This window comes from Pongo abelii, chromosome 15 (assembly GCF_028885655.2).
Source record: "Pongo abelii isolate AG06213 chromosome 15, NHGRI_mPonAbe1-v2.0_pri, whole genome shotgun sequence".
Lineage (NCBI taxonomy): Eukaryota > Metazoa > Chordata > Mammalia > Primates > Hominidae > Pongo > Pongo abelii.
Window position 1 is genome coordinate 57,550,106 of NC_072000.2, and position 22,689 is coordinate 57,572,794.

The following is a 22,689-nucleotide window of genomic DNA, read 5'->3' on the forward strand; positions in this document are numbered from 1 at the left end:
AGGCAACAGCTTCCCTCCTCCTGGCGAGGACCCTCCCTAGCACACTCATCAGAAAAACACAGCAGTGGTGCATTACATCAGCACAGGGTGGGGCCTGGAGAACACAGCAGCCCCTCACTGCTTGGAGTGGGGATGATTCAACTCCATTCAGGAGTGGGTCAAGGGAGAAAATCCACAGCTCAAACCTAATGATTTTTGCTTCTTGTTTACAAGTTTGAAATGTGAGTGAGTTAGAGCGTCGGAGCCCTTAGGATCTTTTCCTTTAAAGGTATCCCTCGTGAGGGTGCCTTTGATACTCCTTTGGATTACTTTTTGCTTTTCTACACTCATCTTTTTAAAAAAAACACACACACACTGCTTTAGTTTTTAATAGTTCTTGTCATGATGCAAAGGGCCTGACTCCAGCTGTTCTTCCCAAACCTCTGGGAGAGGCCTGGTTACATCTCGTTCTCGTAAATCTTGAATCCAGTTCGAGCAAGTCTTTAAGCCTGACCCTGACATGCCCAGGCAATGCGTGATTGGAAACAGGAGAGGTGGAAAAGTCCTGTGCCAAGTCGTGTCCACTGCAAAAATACATCATCTGGCAATGGCTGTTTCAACATGTGGAGCAAAGTGGCACATGTCTGGCTGTATGAAGCAAGGCAAGGCCAGAGATGTACAATCTTACTTTTGTATTTTTATATGACTTTTCCAAGAAGACCAAAGTCAAAGCATGGCTACATATTTGCTGACAATATCTGGGCCTATGGAGAGAAGCCCCTGTTAGCCATAAAAGTATATTTTTTTACTTATTGTGTTTTGTGACAGAGATATAATTTAATAAATATTAAATTATTTATCAAAATATTTATCACCATATTATATCTATATATTATATTACATGTCTATTTTATGTCTATATTGTAATATATGTCTATTATATGTCCATATTATAATACATGTCTATATAATATAATATTAATTATTAAAATGTATTAATATTAAATTTCAATGATATTATTCAATATTTAGTAAAGTTAAAATGCAATCAGAAATTGAATGTTCACCAAAATCCGTGGGTGGGGCTTCATGACTAGTTCTGAAGTGACTAGTTCATTTTGAGTGAAATGATGTATGTCACTTCCTGGCTGAAACGGTTAAAAGCTGTTACCTAATCCTTCAGCTCTCCTTCCCATACTCCAATTGAAGAGACCACATGTTGACATGGTGGAACCACCTGATAGAAGCACCTGAATCACCACTGGAAGAATAGCTGTTCTGGAGAGCCCAAGAAAGAGGAATTAAGTAAAATATGCAGGTATAGAGGTCACATATTCAGATCATCAAATACCTGACTGAGGAGTTAGTAAAGGCAACACTGAGGAAGAGGCCATGAAGAAGAAAAGTGGTGGACGGGCGCAGTGGCTCATGCCTGTAATCCCAGCACTTTGGGAGGCTGAGGTGGATGGATCACGAGCTTAGGAGATTGAGACCATCCTGGCCAACATGGTGATACCCCGTCTCTACTAAAAATACAAAAATTAGTTGGGTGTGGTAGGGCATGCCTGTAGTCACAGCTACTTGGGAGGCTGAGGCAGGAGAATTGCTTGAACCTGGGAGGCAGAGGTTGCAATGAGCTGAGATTGTGCCACTTTACTCCAGCCTGGAGACAGAGTGAGACTCCATCTCAAAAAACAAACAAACAAACAAACAAATAAACAAAAAAAGGTTGGAGGGGTGGCCACTGTTCCTAGACTTCTTCTGTGGTGAAGTGGAATATTAAAACATTTTAATATTTGGTATTTAAAATATTGTTAGACATTTTCAAGAGACAAATTGGTACAACCTTTTAAGAAGGCGATTTAGCAACATAAATTAATAATTAAATTGTGCAGATTCTTTGGCCCAGCAATTTCACTTCTAGAAATTGATCTTCTAGAAATAACGGGTAAGTGTGAAAATGTATGTGTTTCAAGGATGTTTATTGCAAAATTAGTGGGAAATTATAAATATCATAAATATTCAACCACTGGAAATTGTGCAAATAACAAATTATTTCATTTCTACCTTAGAATACTATACATGAAGTACATAGTATTGAAGAGTATATAGTAATGAAGAGCTAGATTTCTGTATATTATGGACATGGTAGCCACACTAGAGGTAGGTAGCCTCTAAGATGGTCGCCAGTCATCCCTGCTTCCAGGTATTCATGCCATAGCAGCATCCCCTCTGCTTGTGTGTGGGCTAGACCTGGTGACTTGCTTTTAATGAATAGATATGGCAAAAGTAATAGAACAATATTTTGGAGATGTCATCTATCTCAACAAAAAGATGGCTTCTGTCTTGCTTGTCCTCTTTTGCTTTCTCATTTGCTTGCTCTCGGGAAAGTCAGGTGCCCATTGTGAGCTAGCCTGTGGAGAAGTCCACATGTCTATCACCATACCTGACACATAATAGACCTTCAAAAGATATTTTTGAATATTTTAATTCAGCAAATATTTGCTGAATACCTGCCTATATGTCCAGGCATTGTGCAAGCTCTGCTATAGAGTGTTGAGCTAGTAGGCACAGTTCTTCCCCTCATAAAGGGTATAGTCTAGGGAAGGAAGTCAATATTAAGAGGGCAAAGAGAGAAGCTTGTGGGGGAGCTCTGAGGTGGGGACCACATTGGAGTGTTTGGGGAATGAGTAATGGTGGCTGAAGTAGAGTGAGGGAGAGGTAGATGGTGAGAGGTGGGGCTGGAGATGTGGGCAGAGGCCATAGGAAAATTCTCGATTTTATCCTAAGTGCCATGTGAAGTCACAGCAAAGGCTTTGAGTAGGGAAGAGATCATTTTATTTTGAAAAGTTTACCCTGACTGCTTTGTGGAGAACAGGTTGGCCACAGGCAAGAATGAAAGTAGGAAGGCTGATGATGAGGCAATGACATTGATTCAGGTGAGAAAGGTGGCAGTGGAAAGGGAGGGAAGTGGCCAGTTTGGTATACATTGTGGGGACTGTACTGACAGGGTTGTGATTGATTATTGGACATGAGGGAAGGGAAAGTCAAGAATGACATCTATATCCCTGTCATTACAGCGCATTTACTGAGCCAGGAAACACTGGAGGAGAGGCTGCTGGGGGAGGAAAGATGAACAATTCACTTTGAAATGCCTCGAAAATATTCAAAAAGAGTTTCCAACTAAGCAGTTAGACAGTAGGTCTGGAATGCAAAAAAGAATTCTAGGCTGAAGATAGCAATTGGGAATGGTTAGTTTATAGCTGGTCTCTAAATCCATGGGAGAGATTGAGGAGGGAGGATAAAGTGAGAAGTCGGGGCTTAGGGCTGGAATAATACATGGAATATACTTAGTACCATGTCTGATACAGGGGAAGCACTCAATAAATGTAAGTTCTCATTACCATTGTTGTTGTTAATAGACACAGAGATAAAACTAGGAGAGCATGGTGACACAGAAACCAAGATAACAGGGTGTGTGTCAAGGAGGAGGTGGCCAAATGAATGTCATAGAAAGTGAAGACATGTTGCATGCAACATGAAGCATTCATGCAACCATTCATAGAGTGGTATGCTGGTAGAAAGGTTTATGGGGTGCCGGTTTAGTCAGTCGCCCCTGTGTAGGACACCTATGGAACACCATAGGGGGCCTCTGAGGAGAAACATCTTCTTATTGCCATTGTGTCCCCAGGCCAGTGAGCATGACCTGCTCTGTGGCTTTACTTGCTGCCATTAAACCGCCAATAGATCTTTGTTGTTTGAAGCAGATTTAGGAGACCACCAGGGTCCTTTCAGCCATCTGGGTGCATTCTTAGGTATAACTGAACCAACAGAGTGAGGAGTCTCTATAGCTATGCCACAATGGGTTTGTTCCCATTTTGTTGAGGACAGAGCAGAGTCTAGGCACAGATAGACTAAGGCTACTGACATGGTGTGATTTGAGGGGCTCAGAGAGGCCTCTATATCTTGCCTCTGATTCTTCTCTGGTTGGGAGAGATAAGAAGGAAGGATGAAGTCATTGAGGGCCTGGAGAACAGGCTGGTGATGTTTAACTCATTCTAATAAGATCTCACTGTGGAAGGGCTGAGGTTACGAAGAAGTATGACCTAAGACACCAGAAGCTGTGTGAATATGTGTGTGTGTGTGTGTGTGTGTGTGTGTGTGTACATGTTTCCAGATGTCTGTGTATGTGTGATGTGTGAAGAAAGGCAGTATGGCATGAGAAGGCAATGGAAGGAGGAGGAGAGACTGCTCAACTTGCCTTGGAGGTTGCTCCATCTTATACAATCACCTTTGCAGGTTGGATGGCCCAAGATAGCTAAGAAGTTCAGGATTGTCTCAGCTATGAGGAAGTGGCATTATCTGACCACAGGGCCTTATCACAGGCTGCTTTCCTGATGCAAGGTGAAATTTAGACTTCTTGGATGCTGTACAGGTGGCCTCATTTGAAGAAAATTCGATACACGGAAATCTAAATTTTTGAAATGATTCACTCAATTGAAATCTGATTGAGGGCAAAGATCATGTCTCATATTTCTTTCATGTCCTTTGCGCATTAAGCTCTCCATAAATACACAGTTTCTCTACTAAATAATTCACCTCAGGGTTCTTAGAAATAATGAGCTCCCTTAGCACTCTAAAGATACATTTCTATTTTCAAAGATTTCCTGGCAGCTCTTAAGGGGTGTATCTATTCTATAGTCAGAAATACATCTGTAGACAATTTTAGTTCAAGTGCACATACAACCAAACAGAATCAAATTCATGCATTCATAATGGCTTATCATGATGTTGCTTAGTTTGGCAGTTTTATTTTAATAGGCAAATGTGTACTTTATAATCGAGAATAATTCTATTCCTAGGTGCATATGAGGCAAAGAAGGAGCAGAGGAAGATGAGTACTTCCAATTTGAGTCAATGTCCAGGCAGATAGTTATAATCGTTTAAGAGATCTCTTGGCTTCTAGAAGAACAAGTTTCTGGGGCCTCAGGACCACTCAGAAAAGAAAATAGATCTCCTGAATGTAAAGAACTTGCATTTATTCCAGTGACAAAATTCCCCTCTGATCTCTCCTGTTCCAGTAGAACAGAGGCGACACATTTGGTGACAACAATCCTCAGTCTCTGGGGCGACCTGAAGCTCGCTATGGGCTGTGCCAGCTCACTCTCTATCAGGCTCAGGTCCTGATGCAGACACACCACTCAGGCAACCCTGCATGGCCAACAAGAGCCTTCCTTCTCCAATTCCAAAAAGGATGGCACCTTTCTCCTCTAAAGGAGTTTCTATTTTGTGTAATTAATAAAAAATTAGGAGGCCTTTTCTCAAAATAATTCTGTATATATATATATATAATTCCTTTTGAAAGTGTAGATTTTATTAATAAATTCTGCTACTGTTGGGCTTACCACTGGATTCATGAACACAACCTCCCTTTGGCATTGCTGTTGAATTCCAAGGAGCTAAGATGTTTTGGTAGAGAGTGGAGAGGAAAGGGAGCTAAAGGATCCTTTCGTATGAGAAGCTGGACTTATTTTTCTCTTTGGTGTTCTAATTTCTCTTAGTGTGTGTCTCCTTGTACCATTGCTGTAGGACATCACGACCACAAATATGCGTCTCTCTGGTGGAGGGCTGTTAGTATGTTCCCAGAGAGACAAGCTGTTTGAAGTGAATATGTTCACTCCTTGAGCCATGCTAAGAACAGACTTTTATACACTTATTCCTGTGTGGCCACCCAGACTGTAAGTGTCTTGGAACTTTGGGGCTCATAATTCAAGGAAACCACTTTTATGCACAAATGAGAAATACATCCCCAGTTCGTGCATCACTGAGGGCTGGGCCGTGAGGAAATGGCAGCCACAGCTCACAGAAGGAACAAGAAAACCACAGCTTTGCTTACAAAATTGGCTGCTTGAAGCAAGTGTGCTAGCACTTTGGACAGATTATATATGCTCAACTTTGCTAAATCATTTACAGAAATCTCTTTTAAAAACAGAGATCTTTCCTTAAGCTGCTGTGTTCTGAATTAGACACATCTCTATTTAAACTCCATTAATCTGTACTATTATGGTCATGTGCAGGTGCAAGTGTGGAAAAGCAAACATTTGAGAAAAGCCATGGCCTTTCTTTACAGAGCAGCAAGGCTCAATCTGCAACTTGCAATGATCTGATACTTTCCCATGGGTGAGCAAAGAGCTTGAGAACTGCATTCTCTTCAGGACAATGAGACTGTGCAATAGTCCGCTATTTTGGTTTGTTCAAACAAGTAATGGAAAACGATTTCACCAATTCTTTTTAGGCATAAGGGTGTCACAGAAGTTTTTTTCTAATGGACTGTCGCTGACCTGGCCACAAGTGGCCAGGAAGAAGGTCTTAAAATTCAGCTACATATGAAGAATGGATGGATTCCCCAGGTCTGGACAGGTGAGGAGTTAAGTCTAGAGGAGGCTACTTAGGCAAAAAGGAGTATGTAGGTAATAATAAGTCAGAGTGCACATGTTAGAAAGTCGAATAATCATCCTTGGGTGGAGATCAATTTTTCCTTGCTTGCTTTTCTGCTTCCTGCTGGGTGTGGATGGACCAGAGTTTATAGGAGCCAATTCCTGGCCTAAAGAAGATGAGAGATCTGCGGATAATGGCAACAATCATGATAGTAAGTGCTTAGCTGATGACTACTACGCTTACTATGCTAAGCATTTTACATATTTTAACTCATTAGTCCTCACAGTGACTCTATGACATAGATGCTAGTATTGTTTCCATTTTGCAGATGTAGAGAATGAAAGAGAGAAAATAAGAGTTTATGTAACACCTAAGCACAATAAATGGTGGTGCCAGGATTTGAACACAGGCAGTCTGTCCCCAGAGTCCATGCTCATAATTCTATTGCTTGGCATATATTATCCAACATAATTTGGCTTGCCTAGTAAAATGTTTTTCTGATGAACCCACAGCGTGAGTCAACTTGGAAGTATAAGGCTTCAAAATACCAATGCTCTTTCAGCAAGTATCTCTGGCAGCTGGGAAAATATGAAAATAGTCAGCCTCTATGATTTGATGTATAAATTGGTTCCATCTTTATTTGCCTCAAGGATGGTCTTCAAGCACTTCTGCACTCACCTTAAGCATACACTTAAGGCCGAGTAGGGAAAAGAGATCTCTGGGCATCTCTTCAGACACTTGATTCTAATGTGGTTAGTTCTTAAGAGTTGATGGCAGGTGACAATTACAATAAATCAGTCACTTACTGAGCACTGACTATGTAATAGGCACTGTATGAGCATTTTACTTGCATCATCTCCCTAATCTTTGATCTTGTCAATAAAACAGGTATTATAGTCCCAGTTTTAGAGATGAAGAAACTGAGGCACAGAGAGTTAAATAATTTGCTTGCTTGATGTTCCAAACAAAAAAGTGGTAAACACTGGATTCAAATTTGGGTCAGGAAGACTCCAAAGTTCTTGCTCTTAACCACTGCCATAGACATATACCAGTACTTTAGCACTTAGTGACATTTGTACTTTAGCACTCAGTGACACATTATTTAGCAAAGTGAAAATTACTATGTCAATTTCTCAATCCTAATCAAGGGTTTTGTGATGGTTTTGTAGTGTATCGACTTGGCTAGGCAGAACTGCATTTCCCAGAATTCACTTTTTTATATGTTTCTGGTAATAGAAGAACCACAAAGAAAATTCTTGGGAGATTTAGAGGACAGAAGGGAAGCAGGGGCCATCTTGTAGGTCATATGTTGTTGCTGGTCTGCTGAGTCAACCTGTGGTTGGTGTGAAGAAGCATTTATAAACTCTGCTCTGTTTCTCCAACTCCTGGGCAAGGTGTGTGTTTAGTTCTATGGCAAAGGGCCTTGACTTCTATGTATCACCAAGATCAGTCTACCTGTGCCTATGGCTTCCAGCCTGCCTCGGATATTTTTTGCATCCATCTTCTCTTCCTGATTGCTTGTCCTATGGACATCCAGCTCCAGACTCAGACATGGAGACTACAGCCTCACAGAGACTGCTTATTCACCTCCCACGAGGCCAATTCCCTGGAGCAAATCTCTACAGTTTCTGTTTCTCTGGTTGAACTCTGACCGATATAGTTGGTCATCCGAAAGTCATCTCTACCATCTCTACATGGTCCATGCCCCAGCATCAAGACTGGGGCAGTCCTTCCTCTCCAGGGGGCAGGGAAAGAAGTGCAGGCTCTCTTTACCACTACTTGTGGTACCATGCTCTATTTTCTATCATGCTCTCTCACATGATTATTACCTGTGAGATAAACAAGGTAGAAACTCTTCTCCCATTTCACAGAAGAGGAAGATAAGGCCTGTGAGGTTTGATTACTTGTTAGCAGATTTCTTAGGATTAGGATCTAGACCACTGGACTTCAATTAGGTGTCCTACACTTATTCTGAGATTCAATATTATGATTTTTCAAACCCAAGCATATGTAAGTGAGTGCTGAATTTCTTTGCCGGAGGCAAGCCTTCTCTGTGGATAGTTTAAACTGTGATTTCTCAATGAGAATGAAACTATAATGGAGCTCAACTTGACATTTTCTTCTCTTTGAGTTTGAAAATAACTTGCTGATGAATTTTTTTAGTATCTGCTTCAAGATTCACTCATGCTGTTCACATTTCCTTGTCTTTTATAGTCAAATGTGTTACTGTTTGAGGTAAGGGAGCTTCATAGTGTGTACTTTCCTTCTGATGAGGCAGAAGCAGACCAATATGAGGAAAATTAATATAAAATATTAAGTGGCTCATAAAACAGAGGTGATATATTTACATAGAAATGACATGATCAGGATATAGATCTAAAGGACATTAACACATTAGTGTCTTGCCTGTGGACAGATAAAATTGTGGGGTTTTTTTCTCTCTTGAAGACTGATTTTTTTTTCAAACTTTTTTGAAATGGTTCATGGCACAGATAAACCACATATAGTGCCCAACCCACTAGAATGTAAGCCGCATGAGACCAGAGACCGCATCTGTCTTGCTTATGATAGTCCCTAGCATCTAGTACATAAACAATGCTTACCACATTGTAACTTACTAGGTGAACTTAATCGTCACAAAAAAAATGAGCAAGAAATATTGTTATCCCAAATGAAGAAACTGAGTCACAGATAGTTTAACTAACTTACCTAAGGTCACCCAGTAAGTTAGTAGTGAAGCAAGGTATGAATCCAGGCTGTCTGGGTCTAAAGACCTGCTCTTCACCCCTACATTGTATTGCTATCCTGTGATTATCGTTCATAATTGGCCTGGATTATACTGGATTATTAAATCACTTATAACGATATAATAAGTGATAAATATGTTAATAGCCATCACCAATTTGTGGCTATTTCATCACAATTCTCTTTTAGAACATATGTATTAGACATGTCTATACATGCATACACATAGGCATGTATATATACATACACATGTTTACTCCAATGACAAATCTCTTTCCCAAACACTGGATAATAATAACAGCCACTAGCCATAAAAAAGGTGAATGTCTCTAAGTCCAGGAGCCTCCCTCTCCTGTGGCTGCAACTACTATCCTTACTATTGACCGGATGCCCAACTGCTTTTTGGATGAAGGCGAGAAATGTTGTCTTAGTCCTTTTAGGGTTACTACAAAAGAATGCCTGAGGCTGAGTAATTTATAAATTATTTGACTCACAGTTCTGCAGGCTGTACAAGAAGCATGGCACCAGCAACTGCTTCTGGTGAGGGCTTTAGGCAGCTTCCAACTATGGTGGAACGGGAGGGAAGCTGGTATATGCAAATATCACATGGTAAGAGGGGAAGCAAGAAGGGGGCGTGGAGGAAAGTGCAGGCTCTCTTTAACAACCAGCTCTCACAGGAACTAATAGAGCAAGAACTTACTCATTACTGTGAGGACCTCACTCATTACTGCAAGGTTGGCACCATGTTATTCATGTAGGATCCACCTCCATGACCCAAACACTTCCTAGTAGGCCCCACCTCCAACAATGGGGATCAGATTTCATCATGACATTTGGATGGGTCAAGGAAACCAAACTATAGCAAATGTAAACAGGAAAAGAGTGAGTGGAGCCACATTGAGGCTTGGTGAAACAAAGGTGGGAAGAACGAGAAGAAAGACAGGGGTATTTTGAATGGCTCCCAAGCCTAAACCATTCAGTAGGCATTAAATAATAACAGTCCTCCTCAAAGTTTTCACAATGGAAATGACAGTGACCAAATTTTCAACATGGAGGTCAGGACCACTCTGGATGTGATCTGCCTGAGCACAAAGTCTTCAGGAATGACTTAAATGCCTTAGGTTAGCTGTCAACTTCATTTTATTTATTTATTTATTTAGAGACAGAGTCTCACTCTGTCACCCAGGCTGTGAGTGAGTTAGCTGTCAACTTTAAATAAATTGAAAAAACATAGTAAAGGAATAATTTTGAAGATTTAGGAGCCAGCTAATCTCTTTATCTCATTGGTTCAATTTTCCCCACCCTCTCTATCCCTCATTGATTTCAGCTGCTCTACTTCCTTGCTCAGCTCTCTGCGTGATCGGGTTCTGCCACATTGCCTGGTCATCATGCACACTGACCAGGAGCCAGAGTTCAACTCATGCAGCCCAGTGGTTTTCATTTGTTAGAAATGACAGGGTTTTCTTGTGCTGTTATAAAGCTTATCTGCTCATGTTATTTCTCAATATCAAATCACAGTAGAAAAACAGAAATCCCCCTGCTTAACACAGGCAGGATTACACTTGGGAGTGTTGATGACTTAAGCAAAGATTTTCCACCTACGGCCAAGTGATTGATGGCTTATCCATCTGCACATAAAACCAGTGTTTAAATCCTGGCTTGAATGGTCATGTCACCTGTAGTTTCTAAACCAATGAATATTTTCTCCCAAAGTAAGAATACAAGAAATAAGAATGAACACTTGTAAGTTAACTTTTTGATAAGCCTGGAGGAGTCTCTCACATGTGATGGTAATTGTTGTTTGTGGCTCTGTAGCAGAGCACAAGAAGGTCACCAGACTTAGGCTGTGGCTTATTCCCCTTTTGTCTTCTCACGTCAGCAGGTGTCATAAATATCAATTTCATTATAATTTAAATATAACTATATAACTAGACATAATGGGCCTTTGACTTTCCTTTGGAAAACTGACTGAGGCAGTTTTGGGGATAAATAAAATGAAAACTTGCCTGTTTTCTTTTTTTTAATTGAATTCTCCTTCAATTTGATCCATACTAGGGTATCAAATATTGCTTTCTAGTTAACTCCTGTTCTCAGCTTTAAAAATACAGTGTGTACACTGTTCAAGGTGTACAAGCACATACACATATACATATAGATGTAGACACATGTACATACACTGTTCAATAATTTATACTTTGAACAGCATTCTGATTGGTGGTGCGTCTAAATGTTTAAAAAATAGTCAGCATGCCATGTGAATTGTGCTACATCCTGAGCTCTTGGTCATTCTCACCTAGAACACTGTGACAGATTCCTAACCAGCCCTCCTGCTTTGCTTCTCCCCTTAACTCCTGTTGGCTATGTTCTACATAATAGCCAGAGTGGCTCTAAAAAGTAAATCCAACCACACCACTCCCCTGCTATCACTGTCTGGTGGCTTTCCACTGAAATGTGAGTGCAATTCAAATGTCTCACAAGGATCTACCCTGTCCTACATGACCTGTATTTTGCCTTTCTCTCGGACTCCATCTCATTCTACTTCTGGGTTAAGATCCTGTCTGCCTCAGGAGTCTTTCCACTTGCTCTTTCGCTGGCTGAACCTCTCTTCCCTTAGATCTTGGCATAGCCAGCTTTTTCTATTCATTCAGGTCTTAAGCTCAAATGGTATTTCTACTCTTAAGTGGACCTCCCTGCATGCCCTGGCTGAAGCAGCTTCCCCCTCCACTCTCTATCCCATTCCTCTATCTTTTATTCATAGAATATATCACTGTCTGAATTTAACTCATGTATGTTTGTAAAAACATTTATTGTGTGGTACCCCACGGGAGTGCAGGTGCCATGAGAGTGTCCTCATCTGTGTTTTCCATCACTGTACCACAGCACCTAAAAACACATAGGAATGTTCCAGAGACTCAAAGAATTATTCAATAAGTGGATGAGTAGATGAACAATTTTACTTAAAGGCAATTTGGGGTAAATTTAATTATTTGCTTCCAGCTTTTTTATTTTGAAAAAAATTAATCATAACTGTCAGTGCTGATTGCTACTTAGAGAATCATAGAAGCTTTTAGTTGGAAAGATTGTTCAATGATCAGTCCAAGCAGACATTCCCTTAGCCAACAGCCCTGACAAGGACTCATTTAGTCTTTATTAAAATATTCCCAATGTTGAAAAGCTCACTCCTTACTTATCCAACGTATTCTAATGTTAGACAACTCTGTTGTTTAATAAACCAAAGTATCTTTGCATTATGCCAAATCTTAGGCATAGTTCTGTCTTGAAGGGTTACACAGATAAAAGCCTTCTTTCTCTTTCACACAGAAATACTATCATGATTTCTTCTCAGATGGTTTTCTGTTTACTAAATGTCTTCTGTAAGCTAAGTGATTCCTTACATGACCCTCTTACCAGAACTTTCGTTCTTGTAATATTTTTTAAAAGGTGTTTGCTTCTTTGTCCTTCCTGAATACATTTTTCTTTGACAATATTCTCATTAAATCTTGTCACCCACAGTGGAAAACAGCATAAAGCCATGTGAGTATAGAAAAAAATCAGGAGTCAGAAAAACCATAAAGAACTTGAGAATTGTGGGAGTTCCCTAGGAAAGCATGATCATTACTATCAATAAGACTTCTTTTGCTGGGCGTTTGGGTTGGTTCCAAATGGAATACTATGCAGCCATAAAAAAGGATGAGTTCATGTCCTTTGCAGGGACATGGATGAAGCTGGAAACTATCATCCTCAGCAAACTAATACAGGAACAGAAAACGAAACACTATGTTCTCACTCATAAGTGGGAGTTGAACAATGAGAACACGGGGACACAGGGAGGGAAATATCACACACCGGGGCCTGTCAGAGGGTAGGGGACAAGAGGAGGGAGAGCAGTAGGACAAATACCTAATGTATGCAGGGCTTAAAACCTAGATGATGGGCTGATAGGTGCAGCAAACCACCATGGCACATGTATACCTATGTAACAAACCTGCATGTTCAGCACATGTATCCCAGAACTTAAAGTAAAATAAAAAAAAAAATACTTCTTTTTTCACTGTGTTTTTTCTTTTAACTACATTGGTGTGTCCTTATATATAGACTTGAGAAAAAGAAATCATATGAAGATCACCAGGTTTCTCCCTTCATACTACTGATGGAGATACATGGGCTTTACAGGTGTGACTTTCCCCTTGGACCCTCAGTCAAATAGAATTCTCTCTGAGAGAATAGGCTTCCTTGACTCTTTGTATGATTTTGTTGCATCTTCAGCCTGAAATCTCAACAAATACAGATTATTTTTCCAACACTGAATATTGCCAAAAAAAAAGGCCACCGTTCTTTTCTTCCTGGTTTCCTCTCAACTTCAGTAACAACCAGAATACAAAGGCTGGACTCACAGTAGGAACACAGTGGTGACTCTCATTCAAGCAGAAAGTTGACCAAATGGATAATCTTCCCTCTTTGGACTTCTCTGAAAGTATTTTTGTCTGTGCACTTTGAATGGCATGTGAATCACTTGGCCTGTTGAAATGCCTTACATGGGTGCCAATAAGACATTGCAGTCAAAGTAAGCAGAACAAAACAAAGTAAACAAAACACTTAAAACACAATTAAAAAGTAGGCCAAAGTTTGTGGTTTTTTAAAAACTAAATTAAAATCCATCTGATTATATCATTTTGAGTTGTAGTGATTATTTTTTGAGAAGATGGAGGTTTTCAATGAACAAGTGGTCTTTTGCAAACAGTATTGTCCCAATTGATCTTATGATTGATGTTTTATGTGGACATGGCGATTGATCTTATGAGGGCCCTTGGTCTGGGGACTCCTCCGGTGTTGGCAGTTGGGTAAGGAAAAAGAGAGTGTTGTCACAAGTCTAAAAAGGCCACCATGTCCAAGGAGGTATATTGTAGTCATTGAAATACCCACTGTCAACCTCATAATTAAGGCATGGAGTTGGACAGTGCTCTCTATTTCCACACATGTGTCCTGGCCAGCCTCATGGACTTGGAGAAGTAGTTTCTTTTCCCATTCAAAGCTGCCCTTAATCTCTGTTTCAATCATATAAAATTCTACTGCAATAGGGATGGCAGATAGAAGCTGTGTGTGTGTGTGTGTGTGTGTGTGTGTGTGAGAGAGAGAGAGACAGAGACACTGAATATTGCTAAATATTCAGAGACAGAGCAAGAGATTTACCCATGTGATGATTCTGAACATGTTATTTAACTAGTTTTACTAATAGGCCACATGAAGCTCTCTTGGTGCTTCCTTGAAGATCTGATGTGGGTTGGAATCCAGCCATCACTAGGTAGAAATTCCAAATGTATTCAGCTCAAGATTTTTTTTTAATCTTTTAAAAAATTTTTTACCTTTAGGGTTATTCACTGGGACACATTTGCAGTAAAAAAAAGATTTTAATACCAGGCTTATACTTGATTTTTAGACATTTCTGGAATCCTGTTAAGGGTTCCAGAAGGATAGCTTCAATATTTTTAGTTTTCTCTGATAACCATGGTGTTTTTAGGTTGATAAGGAAACTCCTCTGTGATCATTACTCATGAATTGTCCTTGATCAAATGAAGGAAATGGGGAGGGGTGTATGTAAGAGGATAAATGAGATAACAGTGATGTTGCTTGAAGCCAGACATGTTGTAGAGACTGAAATGAGAGTTCAAGGAGATGAACTAGGAGGATTATTAGAGTCCAAGGGAATTATTGTGTCCTCAAATTAATAGTACTACAGGGAGAAGATGCATAACTCGTTAGAAGAGAAACCAGAGAAGATTTATTTGGTAATATGTGACCCACCTTCCTTACAACTGGAGAAAGTTATCTATAGATCTATGAGGTAGAGCTGGCAAATACATGCTGGAGATCTTTTTTTCTTTACTGAGATGTCAGTGTGCAATGTGAAAACCAAAAGCTCCTGAAGATAGTACAAGAAATCACACATCTTATAAATTACATCTCTTTGCTAAAGATGATGGACTTTTCCAGGAAACGATGCTATTGTTATTTCCCAAGTAGAGTTTTTTTTTTTTTTAACTTAAATGTTCTTGAAGAATTGATATATAGAGAGAAGATAACAAGGGTAATAAAAAATGCAAGAATTGTGGTAATTGGTGTTCTGTGTCAAGATCCTTAAATCTCAGCCTTTCTCTTAATATCACAAAGATAGAGTAAAAAGTCTTTTGTGAAGTAAGTAGCCAATAATGTTTTGTGCCCATTTTAGAGATAGTGCACTTGAAGGCACCTAAAACAGAGTGAAAATTACAGAGAAACAAACTTACTGTTATCACTAGGCAATTCCCTCTCCTGGGATAATCCCACAAAACAAACAAAACAAAGTAAACACAATAAACTTATCTGCTGCCCACACCTTTTTGATAATTGCAAGACAGCTTGCAATGGAAGATGGAAGGCAGATCTGATAGCTTTGATTTTCCTCTGGATTAGACAGCCAAAATTGCAGAGCATGGTGCTTGTCCCTGTATTTGTTTACCTCATTTCTTCTTCCAGAGGTCAGACATGCCTGTCCTAGTTTTTTCATTAGAGTCACTACCCTTTCCTTTGTCTATATGGCTCCCTGGGGTCTTTGTTCAACTGTATATCATCGTTGAATAGGCTTGGCTTCAAATCCCAGCTTTGTCTCTTTTAAATTGTGTAGCATCAGGGACATCACTTACCTTAACCCACTGTCACCTTAGAAATAAAGCCTGAGGCAAAACTGTATATGTTATCACTTTCATGGGAAGTGTCATTCTAGGGAAACAGTAGTGAAGAAAAAAGAGAGGGAAGCAGCACAGGAGATAGGAGGAAGAGCAGCTACGAAGGAGCGCATTCCCAAGCTGGCCACTGCTTTGTGACAATACTGTTGATTGCTCAATCTTTTAGGTCATCTTTAGGAGCTGGCATGAATTGCTGTGTTTCAAAACAGTCCATGTAGAGAAATGAGGAGAAGAGGATTCATCCATTAGCTTCCATCTCCCATCGGTGAAAGCTTGCCCCGCAACTCCTCCACACTTCTGGGCTGTATGATCTGTCCTGCTACAGCCACTATGGAAATCCGAACCCATGTTAGTAGCCACCTCCTCAGCATGAGCTGCAGCTTATGGGGCATGCAGCAAGTAGGAGCAAGCCAAGGGCCCTGCGGGCTAGACCTCTGGCACACTGCAGAACCAGCATGAACCAGGGCGGGTGGTGAACACCGAGAGGGTCCCATGGTACTGCCCACCATAGAGACTAAAACAGAGCCTTTGGCAAGAGGCAGGAGGCTCTAAGCATGGGGTATTTTCAGTCATAGCCACACATTACTTCAGATTCCAGGAGCAGCTGCTGCAGCAGACCCAGCTAACCCAGCCTGCAGATTGTCACCATGAAGACAGAGATGATCCTTCCTCCAGTGAAGAGCAAAACTTCTCTTTGTGGCCTATATGACCGCTTGGTGCTGGGCAAGCTTCCTGAAGAGTCATCAGCAGCTGGAGACCATGGCTGAGTAAATCCAGGGTGGGGGCAGGGCATAAGCTGGGTCCAGTGCATTATCCATCCTTTCTAGATCTTGGCTTCTTTATGAATAATGAGCAGCAGCAATTGCTATTTCCTCTTCTTCGCCATTCCAGGCTTCCCTCTACAACATCCTCTCTTTCCAGCTGTGTAGCAGGCGCAGCTCTAAGCCCATGTGCTTGGGATCTCTTACCCTTGGAATTTCCTCCTTTGCCAGGCTTTCTAAGTTGTCTTACTGCTAGTTTTCAAGGATCTTAAAAATCCATCCTCTTGCATGAAGGCTTCTCTGGCTGAATGGGCATTATTCTGGCATATTCCTCACCTTCCAAATAAAATTTATGAGCATGTTGTTTAGGTTCTAACAGCTTTATTTGTTTTTGGTCCTGGCAATGACTGTATTTGGAATGCTCTTTTTTTTTTTTTTAATACTGTGGCTACTGAGATCTCATTGAGGGCAAAGAATGGTTAAAGTATCACTTAAAAAAGGCAGCCAACTTCTCTACATAGGAGATGCCGCAACTTTTGGCTGTAGACAGTGAGGAGGTAGGAATACTGCTGGTTGCTACTATTTTTCTTCTTTCTTTTTGCTGTTGTTCATTAACATCCCCTTATTTCCTCTGATTGTCTCACAAGGAGGGTAGTCTTTCTGCTTAATCCTATGGCTTGAGTCTCCTTAATAAGGCAACAAGCTGCCCTGCAATAGAGAAATGAAATGCCTCACTCTCCCCCACCTCAATTCCATGGGAACTGGGACTCGATAGGTCAGGGTGAAGTTTGGGTCTTGGGGACCAGAGCTGGGTAGGGAGGGGAGGAAGTTACCATATGAGTGTCCCAGCATGGAAAAAGTCAAAGGATTATTCTGATCCACTGTCTTTAGGGAACATGGAGGCTTAAAACCAGCGTATGCAAATACTGCCATTAAATTGAAGGGGCCACCTTCAGGTTGGCTGATGAGAGGCAAAGTCAAGAGTTAGGAGATGGGTGAAACCAAAAGGATGTGAGATCAGGAGCAATAGCGGAATGTTTTGGACAACTCCAAGAATGAAGCTGGAGCTTGGGACCTGCCTTTAATGGCCATCAGCCAGGCGTAGTGAAATAGATGAAAAGCACAGCATTGGGGTAGCTCAGATGTATGACCAGGACTGCACATGTGGAAAGAGACTTTTAACAAGGGACACACCCATCTTTGTATCTCTAGCTGCTCGTAAGCACTGAACTACACATCGATGGGAAATAAACACATGTAGATAACCAATTTGATCAAGGAAATCAGTCAGCAGCAGGTGGAATTTGCCCTCACACCTGGGCTTTCCCTCTGCTGGCTGATGCGTGTGTTTCACAATTAGTAATGCAAAGCAGCATTTCCCACTCCACACACACATACACCCTAGCCTGTTCTTGCCATAAGCAAAAGGCCAAAGAGTCCTTATTTCACACTTGGTTTTGGAGTATTTTGTGTTCCCTTGGGTAGGAAACTGCCTCTCCTTGTTTTCAATATGGTGACTTTTCAGCTTATAGCCTGGGTTGGGATGTGATATTTGGTTAGTGCCAAATTTGCTCTGAAAGTTGCTGGAATATTCATGTCCTGGAAACTACAGCTCTCCCTATGGTTTGGATATTTTACATCTACACATTATATTGAGAAAGCCAGAGTTGAGGCTCATGGAAAAAAATAGCTAAATTGATGACTAATTTTACATCAGAAGCTTTTTCAACCAGAGAAACAGTATGCTACAAGAGTAAGCAGGGCCGCCCCATCCCTGATCCCCTGCCCTCTGCCTGGAGAGAGGAGATTCTCAAGTGTCTCTTTGAGAGAGGGTGGAGGAACCACTGAGCAGAGCCCAGCTGTGTGGACCCACACGCAGATGGTTCAGTTGAAACACAGGAGGCTGGAAGTTACTGTTCACTGGGCACTACTGACCAAGGCCCTTGCGTAACGCAGCCACTTGTTATGCTGAAGAGGATTGTTTAGAAGGAAAATGGGCTGGTTTTTCTTGCTTCACATATCCTTACTGGAAGGTCATGACCGATCTTTCTTACTGCCCACACTTTTATTTATACACCATAAGGAATAATTTCCATCTCACTCTCCCCACTTCTTTGCCAGAACATATAGAAATGTCTGTGTTCAAAAGGCTCTTGTTTTCTTGGATGAATATCAAGATTTTTTCCAGATTGTCAACTCCTTAAGAGGGGAGAAGCATAAAATCCAGCTGTAGAAACCAAGAAGTGACCTAACATGATCCAGGTGTTTCCAGTTTTCTTAGGAAAGAAGGCGAGTATGTATGTCATGTCTGATGGGCCATGTCTAGAGGATGCTGCCCGATCACATTAGGTTGCTGATCACAGTTGTGATGGTGGGTTGTGGGTGAGTCCACTGTGTGTAACAGCTATATCTGATTTATCAAAATTGATTTTGTAGTGGTATTCTGAAAGTTCGTGACCTTATTCAATGCACATAAAAAAGGATTTAAAAGCAGTAAAATTGTAAAGACAACATGGTGGTATGTAAATGCAGGGAAAAGGCAGAGGAAAAACGGGCTTTAACTTTAGTTCTGCCACTTGCCAGCCATGTGTCTGTGGGTAAGTCTTCAATCTCTTTGATCCTCATGTTAAAAATCCATAAAATGGATAAAATGTCTTTCCTTAATGCCCCATTATAAAATTAAAGTATTGTATTGGGGACAGATTTATTTATACAAATAACTTGGACAAAGCTATATAGATAAATGTGCATTTAGTGGTCTGCCGGCTTACCTGTTAAGTCAGTAGTAACATTCTGAGCCACCATCCATCAACTGGATATGGTCTACTATATTTTTAGATTCCATTTTTTAATAAAATTGAACAAGTCTGGCAGAATAAACTAGTTTCCCAGAATGAACACCACGCCACCTGCCAAAATCTTCCTCATCCACCCTATCACCTACTTCTCAAAGCATTCTTAGGTCTTCTAACCTGTAATGACTCTATTAACTCTTGTGCCTTCCTAGCATGGGTCATGTCTGTGTCAGCTCTTACGAGAGGTTAGCGACTATGGATGATGGTCATCCGGGAGCATGTCTGTCTTCCCCTGCAGAGAGGAGCCTAGTCTTAGTTGGCTTTGGGCCTGCCCACCTTACCTTGCACAGTGCCATGCATGTAGGTACACAGAAATGCTTTTTAAATTGAATTACTATTTTTCTTCAGTAGACTATACATGGGAGGAAAAAAACAGTGGTGGCTTCTGAAGGGCATCTAGTGTTATTAGATGATGTCACAGAAAAAAATCAGAGCAAAGATCAGAGAGCTGGACGGCCGTACAAGCTTTGCCACTGCATGGCCCTATGTGCCTTGGATGAGTCACTAAACTCTCCAAGCCTTTGTTCCCTCCTCTTTGTAATGAGAGAATGGGATGAGTTTGACATTATGCTTCTTAACAGCACTAAGATTCTAACATCTAACTTAAGGTGCTGAGAACAACTTCAGGTAAATCAAGGAATGTGTTAAATTTTTTAAAAATTTTTATTTATTTATTATAGAGGTAAAATATACATATAAAATTTACCATCTTTACCATTTTTAAGTGTACAGTTCAGTAGCAAAAATACATTTATATTCTTTTATTTTTTTCTTTTCAGCCCCCAACCCCCTTTCTGGCCTCTAGATATTTTAAAATGTGAACCACGTAAGTGGGTGATTCCAGGGCAAAAGAAGTCTATTCTATTTTGAGTGGTAAGGATTATTTTACATAACTATGGGATTCAGAATAAGGTACTTATCAAGTGTGTCTGTGGATGGTGTTTCAAATATGATTTAAATTGGCCAGGTGCCGTGGCTCATGCCTGTAATCCCAGCACTTTGGGAGGCTGAGGCAGGCAGGTCACTTGACCCCAGGAGTTTGAGACCTGCCTTGCCAACATGGAGAAACCCCATCTCTACAAAAATACAAAAATTAGCTTGGTGTGGTGGCATGCTCCTGTAGTACTGGCTGCTCTAGGGGCTGAGGCAGGAGGATCCCTTGAATCCGGTAGATGGAGGTTGGAGTGAGCCAAGACCATACCACTGTACTCCAGCCTGGGTGACAGAGTGAGACTCTGTCTCAAAAGAAAAAAAGGGTTAAGTTAAAAAAAACCTAGCATAAAAGGAGTAGTCCAAGATTATCTTCGCTTCGCCCATTGTACAGATTACAAAATATGTCATATTAAAAATAAATGCAAATTAGAATTTTAATTAAGTCTGAATTTTGGTGGTAGTTATTTTTGAAATCTCATCACACTTTTTTTCTAAGACATTTTCATTTAAGAACAGTTTGGAGTTATCCCAGAAACTTGAATTATCCTTTAAAAGAGTATTACATGAAAAGTATTTTTATTAGTGGAGAAGAACAGAACTCTTTCACACGCGTTGGGTTAGTTTCATTTCCAAACTACAGACCCTTACCTTGTGGAGTCAAAGCAAAGATGGTAGGTACTTAATTGTACTCTTTGAATAGTGCGCACTGTACCAAATTATTTTATTGCTGGTTCCATTGTAGTTTATTGAGACCACTGTAACATGATCTTGTTGGATCATACATAAACTGTTCACTTCTCTCTATATTGATTGTACCAAATCTGCTATATACATCTAGCAATCCAGTCAATTTTGCAAACTATTTTATCAAGATTGACTTTTCATCTATCTTCTTGGGGACCAAGAAAGAGACTCAATAAATCTTTACCAGATGAAATCAACCCTTAAATGAGTGAACTATTTCCATTGTCCAGTTGTCCAAGTAAGTTTTAAAGCAGAGGGTGTTTTTGACAGCTTTGTTAATTTAGCTCTTTTTTTTCTTGCTGGTAATTCAAGTATAATTGAATTCTAGTGTTGAACTTTAAATATGTACTTGAGACTTGAAAAGGAAGCTTGATGAGGCGTGTACTGCAGCATAACCTCTCAATTATTCACACATTTATGGGACTGTAATCACCAAGGCCTCTCATTGTAAACACCATGAACACTTTTATAACCAGACATTGATATGAGCTAATAGGCAGTGAATTACAACTCAAATGATGAAATTACAAACAATAATCAGGTGGTCAGGGTCATCAATCCTAATTAACACCATCATTTTTCAGTTCTAAAATCTCTGATTCTGTATCAAGTCACATTTTAGTGTTACCTGAGTAATTTCCAAAACTTCAACTGGTAAAGGCTGACATGTTTGAGAATGATTCTAGAGCCTCAGAACTACTCACTGCCTACAATGAGGACAAGAAGTACTGCCATTTTTGTGTCTTGCTTTTAGATTGAAATAACTTAGAAGTTATCTGTCTGTCATTTAGCATGATATAATAGCTGTGTTTAGTAAAGCATCCCAGATTGGATCCTGCTAGTATAATACTTAACAGGATTGGAAGAAAATCCTGCATAAATGTGATTAGTGACCCTTACTTCCCTTTGTCCTTTTCTCCATTCCTGCCTACTATCAATAATTAATTGAGTCATTCAAAAAATATTGATTGCATCATAACCTTGTGTCAAACATTGTACTAGGCCCTGGGGAAATAATCCAGGCATGCTATCTCACCACCACTGTAGAGCTTTAGAATTGTAGTTCCAATGCTATCAAGGAAGATTTCAGACGTTATTGAATGAATTTATACTGAACACAATCTTTAAAGTCATGAAAAAAACAGCAACAATGGATTGACATACATTCTGTTAGAATCAGTTGGGTAACCCACTTTCTTCTCGTTCTATGGTGGTTTGGGAGCAGAATTGGGAACAAGAAGATTTCTGGTCATTTTTGTTCCTTTGTTTGAGATGTGTGGGGAGATGGGTGAGAAGATAATAGGGACTAGGAATTGCTTAAAACAACATTTTGAAAGAAAAAGCTATGAACGGACTTGCTGTGCAGTTTCCCTATTTGCTCAAAGCTCTTCGGATAAGCAGCCACAGAGGTATCTATTTTCAGATTAAATGAACAAGAGAGATGTGTGTGTAAGTTCTGCTATGGGTTGAAAATTGTGCACAGTTTATTATACATCTAGTTAATGTATGCAT

The 22,689-nt window shown here is 40.3% G+C and overlaps 1 long non-coding RNA gene across 4 annotated transcripts in view; it reads left to right on the plus strand.

Annotated features, from left to right (window-relative positions):
• LOC129049901 (uncharacterized) overlaps nt 1–22,689 on the plus strand; it is a 261,143-nt gene that overhangs the window by 194,172 nt on the left and 44,282 nt on the right. The window contains exon 4 of one of the 4 annotated variants that reach the window (XR_010137042.1): nt 1,163–5,254. The exons of 2 other annotated variants lie outside the window; for them this stretch is intronic. This is a non-coding gene — a long non-coding RNA (uncharacterized LOC129049901). Of the gene's footprint in view, nt 1–1,162; nt 5,255–22,689 lie in introns of those variants that run through there. One more of the 4 variants, XR_008513288.2, reaches the window with a different exon arrangement.